Genomic DNA, 5,000 nt, shown 5'->3' with positions numbered 1-5,000 from the left:
ACCTGACTTAACCATACTGTTCCTCCTCCGCCAACCGCCCCACCTTCTCCCCCTCCCACCACACACACAATCACAGTACCTCATTACTAGACACAGCCTCCCTGGAAGTGGTGTTCACAATCCTTGACATCACCATCCCGTCCCTCCTTCACCCCACCCACCCACGCATTACACACGCGCACACACAGAGACAGCACCCCGTCCCCCCTTCCCCCCGAACACACACACACAAAACTCGCCAAACAATTACTTCTGGAATTGGAAAATTTCATTCCTTTTTCGGTATTAGCCGCTCGCTCGCTCGCCTCGAAAAATGGCAAATTACCTCCCGAGGGAATGATTCACTCAAAAGTTGGGAGGCGAGGCCATCACGGGGAAGTGTTGTCAATGCCTCGCACGCCGCGCCAGATGCTCCCCGCGAGGCACGCATCTCGCGGCGCGACACCTGCCCATTACCTGTCTCATTACGCTGCTTACTCGCGGGGCTTCGGGACGCAAGGTGACGTAAAATAGTCTTCAAAAATAAGGCAGGCGCGGCTAAATATAACACAGCAAATGTCGCAGGGAGGCTCACAGGCTCACTCCTGCCACTCGATGCTTCTCGAGTGGTTTTCCTTGATATTCTGACGTCTTTTTCTCCTCGCGTGTTTTGACGTGATGGTCCTGAGTGAGGCGAAGGACAGATCAGCCAAGGGTACTACTAATGACGCTAACCCATCACTCACTCACTCAGGAAGAACAAATAGCATGTTTGTACTTTCTTTGACTTTTTTTTTGGGGGGATGCGACAAGTTGAGCGAACTTTTTTTTTTCATAATTTTAGCGCAGTTGTCCAATCTTCTTAGTACGGAAAAAAAAAGCCACTCACTCATTCAGGAAGAACAAACGGCACTCTGACTTTTTTAGAATGCGGTAATTTTTTTTTTTTTCAATTTCTAGTGTACTTGTCCAATCTTCTTACCATGCAAAATACAAATACGAGTCTGCCTGTCACTCACACTCACTCACTCACACACACACACACACACACACACACACTTATGGGAAGAACAAATGGCACTTTTTATAATCTGACTTGGGAGTGAGAATTTGAACCATTTTTTTCTTCCTTTCTAAATTTCAGTGCACTTGTCCAGTCTTAGTGCACACAACATAATTAAAGCGTTAGCCATTACGAGTCTTCCCGCCACCTACTCATTCACAGGAAGAACAAACAGCACTTGCTTTAAACTTTATGGGAACGACAAGTTGAGCTTTTCTTTTCCATTTTTTTTCGAATTTTAACTGTACTTGTCCAATCTTAGTACGCAAAACAAGAAAGACTATTGGCCGCAACAAGTTAGCTACCATTCCTTCACCGCCTCACTCCCTCGCAAGGCCACAGGGGCATCACAACACCACGACGCAGCAGCACGGCACGGGACGCGACGCACCACAGATCGTCTTTAAAGCGACGGTAATATTCACACACACAACACTACACTGCCGCTCGAGCCTTCCCGGACAGCGCCAGGCTTCTCCTCCTCCTCCTTCACCACCTCGACACCTTCACACCGCTCCAGGAGACACTAATTTACAGGTATATATACGCAGACACGAGCACATGTTTACAGTAGCGCCTCGTCAACACACCAAGTATCAAGGCGAGCAGCGTGCACACCTGTTGCGGAGGCGCCTCTTCACTCACCCCTCACTGTAAATCTTCACCTCACTCACACACTCACTCTAGAGGCTCGACAGGAACTCATTAGCCCCCTCCTCCTCCTGACACACTTCCCGTCACAAGTTCACACGCGCGTTACCCTTCTTCCTGTCAACATACCCGGCATATGGGAAGGTTACCGGGTCAACAACACTAATTTTCTACCCTTGATCGTCATTTCCAAGGTATCTGAGGCTGTATTCCCAGCATTCACTACCTCGAATAAGATGTGAGGTGTTCGCGTGACCTCAGGAAGACGCCGCGAGGAAGGGAGCGATGCGGAGTGCGGTGGCGCGGGACAGGGACACCGGGGCACCTCTCCTTGGCACTGAGCAAAGACTGAGGCCCAGCGCAGCGAGTGCCGCCCTCAGCCCGCCCAACGCCGCTCCCCCACACCGCCCCCTCCCGCACCAGCGCACATCACCGCCACCTTACTACACGCGCACATACACACATACACACACACGTACGTACATACACGCGCGGAAACACGTACGCACATACACATACATACACACACGCACGCACACACGCCTCTTCCCCCATACAAGTACACGCCCACGATACTCGCATGCTGTCCCCACGCCACCACCACCACCACCATCACCACCGCCACAACACCAGCCACGCACGCGCCCAGCCACGCCCGCCCGCCCGCGCCTCTCTCGCCCACAACATTGGACTCTGGGATGTTTATTCTCCTTATCCTTTCTTCCTTCCTTCCTTCCTTCCTTCCCTCCTCCTCCTCCTCCTCCTCCTCCTCCTCCTCCACTTAGATTTGTGGGTTTTTTGTGCTTATTAAACTCCTCTCTCTCTCTCTCTCTCTCTCTCTCTCTCTCTCTCTCTCTCTCTCTCTCTCTCTCTCTCTCTCTCTCTCTACTTAACTGTAGAGAGACGTTACCTTCTCATCTTCCCTTCGTCCCCCATTCCTTCCTTACCTCTTCCTCCTCCTCCCTTTCCTTTTTTTTTCCTTCCTTCCTTCTTCCCTCCCTTCTTTAATCTCCCTTCCACGTGTTTTCTTCCTCCCTGGCAACACTAATCTCTCTCTCTCTCTCTCTCTCTCTCTCTCTCTCTCTCTCTCTCTCTCTCTCTCTCTCTCTACCACCACCACCACTACTTCTTCGTTTCCTCTTCTCTTCCTCTCGGCTTCTACCTCACTTCCTCCTCCAATTATCACGTGATCTCTCTCTCTCTCTCTCTCTCTCTCTCTCTCTCTCTCTCTCTCTCTCTCTCTCTCTCTCTCTCTCTCTCTCACGATTACATGATAACTTCTCCTTCTCTTTCTCTCACGTTTTTTTTTGTTTTGTTTTCCTCTTCCTCTTCTTCTTCTTCCTCCTCCTCCTCCTCCTCCTCTTCCTTCTTCCATACTGTTTTCTTCCTGACTTCCTCTTCCTCCTGATTACGGCAATTTTTCTTATTCTTTTTCGCCTCCTGCTTCTTTCGTTTTTATCTTTCGACTTCCTCCTCCCTTCTTCTTCTTCTTCTTCTTCTTTTCCTCTTCCTCCTCCTCCTGCTAATGTTTAATCGTATTTTCATTGGTAATCTTCGTCTCTTCTTCTTTTCTTCTTCCTCCTCGTCTTCCTTCTCTTTTGTCTTTAATCGTATTCTCACTACTAATCTTCACCTCTTCAATCTCTTCCACCTCCTCCTTCTTCCTCTTCTCCTTCTTTTCAACCGTTACTTTTCTCTTCTTCCTCCTTCGGTTCATTCTCCTCCTCCTCCTCCTCCCCCAGCCTCCAGGATATGAAGAGCCCTGATTATCTCTTCTACTCCTCCTCCTCTTCCTCCTCCTCCACAACAGAAGGAAACAAGATTCTCTCCTCCTCTTCCCTCTCTTTCCTTCCCAATCTTGAGGATGTATAGTAAAGGACTAATTTTCTCCTCCTCCTCCTCCTCTTCCTCCTCCTCCAGAACTAGTAATATAACAATTTCCTCCTTTCCTACTCTTTTTTATTCTTCTTTTTCTCTTCCTCCAATTTTCAATCTCTCCTCTTCCTCTTAATCCTCTTCTTCATTCGCCAAAACAAGGAAGAAAACAAAACTCTCTCTTCTTCCCTCATTCTTTTTCTCTTCCTCCTCTTCCTCCTTCAACCTTATGGATATTTTTAGTTCTTCTTTCTCTCTTTTCTCTTTCTTTCTTTTTCCTTCTCCTCCTCTTCACAAGCCTCCAAAAATAAATTTCCTTCTCTTCTTCTCTATTTCTCCTCTTCCTCTTTCTTGAGATCACAAAGTTAAACACAGATTTTCTCATATTCACCTCTTTCTCCTTCTCTTCCTTCATCTCCACCATCTAAAACAAGACCTTTTCTCTCCTTCTCTTCCCTATTTCTCCTCCTACTACTCCTCCTCTTTTCTTTTCAACATCTAAACAACTAAAGCATTATTTCTTTTTTCATATTCCTCCTTTCTCTCTTTTTCTTTTCGTCTACACAACTTCAACATTAATTTCCCCATATTTCCGTTTTCTTTCTCTCCCTCTTTTCTCTTCCTCCCCTTCCACTAAACAGACTCCGAGGCGCCAACAGGTCTGATGCTGCAGTTTTTTTTTTTTTTCTTTGTTCCCTTGTGCTTCTCCATGATAATTTATTCTTCCCTGTTTAAATATACCTTCTGTTAATCCTTTCTGTTAATACATCCTCTTATCATACTCTCCCCCTCCTCCTTAAAGGCCTCAATCCCCCCTCACTCCTTCTCTTCTTTCTCCTCCTCCTCCTCCTCCTCCAGATCCATCTCGTGTCTCTTAAGAAGCTTTTCCTCTTCCCTCTCCACTGTAATCTTCCCTCCAAGTAGAAAAGGACTTATTTTTCTTCCTTTATTTCCCTCTTCACTCCTAAATGACACTTTTTTTTCCTGTGATTTTTTCCCTCTTCGCCTTTTCTTTCCACTCGGTTTTTTTTTTTTCCTTCTTTGAGTCTTTTCCTTTTTTGTTTTATCATTAGTTATTTTTCTTTCTCTTTTTCTCTCTTTCCTCAGTGTAGTGTTGTAAAAAAATCCTCGTTTTCTTTTTGTTTAATTTCCTTTTTCTCCTAACATTTTTATTTTTATTATCTTTCTATTTATTATTCATTATTAGTTTTTTTTTAAGTAGGTTCTTCTGCGTGTGTGTGTGTGTGTGTGTGTGTGTGTGTGTGTGTGTTTTTATGTTACTGATATGAGACTTCCTTTTGGGTAGCTTTTTCCTCTCTCTCTCTCTCTCTCTCTCTCTCTCTCTCTCTCTCTCTCTCTCTCTCTCTCTCTCTCTCTCTCTCTCTCTCTCTCTCTCTCTCTCTCTCTCTCTCTCTCTTACTACTTTTGCAGA

The 5,000-nt window shown here is 46.2% G+C and overlaps 1 protein-coding gene across 10 annotated transcripts in view; it reads right to left on the bottom strand.

Moving 5' to 3' along the window:
• LOC135108148 (rap guanine nucleotide exchange factor 2-like) overlaps window positions 1-2,044 on the bottom strand; it is a 118,644-nt gene extending 116,600 nt beyond the window's left edge. For 6 of the 10 annotated variants that reach the window (XM_064018879.1, XM_064018884.1, XM_064018885.1 and 3 more), the window contains exon 1: window positions 1,920-2,044. The gene's annotated coding sequence lies outside the window, so the exon portion shown is untranslated. The remainder of the gene's footprint in view (window positions 1-1,919) is intronic. The other 4 variants (XM_064018883.1, XM_064018887.1, XM_064018881.1 and 1 more) reach the window with 2 other exon arrangements.
• Between the last annotated feature and the right edge of the window lie 2,956 nt (window positions 2,045-5,000).

The sequence above is a fragment of the Scylla paramamosain genome, chromosome 16 (genome assembly GCF_035594125.1).
Source record: "Scylla paramamosain isolate STU-SP2022 chromosome 16, ASM3559412v1, whole genome shotgun sequence".
Taxonomy (NCBI): Eukaryota; Metazoa; Arthropoda; class Malacostraca; order Decapoda; family Portunidae; genus Scylla; species Scylla paramamosain.
Note: the sequence above shows the minus strand (reverse complement) of the source record. Positions and strands in the feature narration are given on the sequence as shown.